Consider the following 234-nt stretch of genomic DNA (forward strand, 5'->3'; position numbering starts at 1 on the left):
GAAAAGGTTTATCCCGACTCCTATTCAGCGCAGCTGGCTGGGCTGCACGTTGTCTGCAGCAAAGCGGCAGCTCAGCCACCACGTTAGTCTCAAGTGTCTGATTTCAGCACTGGTCCGTGCAGAGGAATGTTGCAATTGCAGACCAGCACTATTTTTCCTGTTTCTTTTCCTTTTCTTTTGAGGTATGCTGAATACCGAGATAAATTGTTGTTCGTAGCTGAGCCCCAACACTCT

The sequence above is a fragment of the Buceros rhinoceros genome, unplaced genomic scaffold, assembly GCF_000710305.1.
Source record: "Buceros rhinoceros silvestris isolate BGI_N320 unplaced genomic scaffold, ASM71030v1 scaffold20449, whole genome shotgun sequence".
In the NCBI taxonomy this organism is placed as follows: Eukaryota; Metazoa; Chordata; class Aves; order Bucerotiformes; family Bucerotidae; genus Buceros; species Buceros rhinoceros.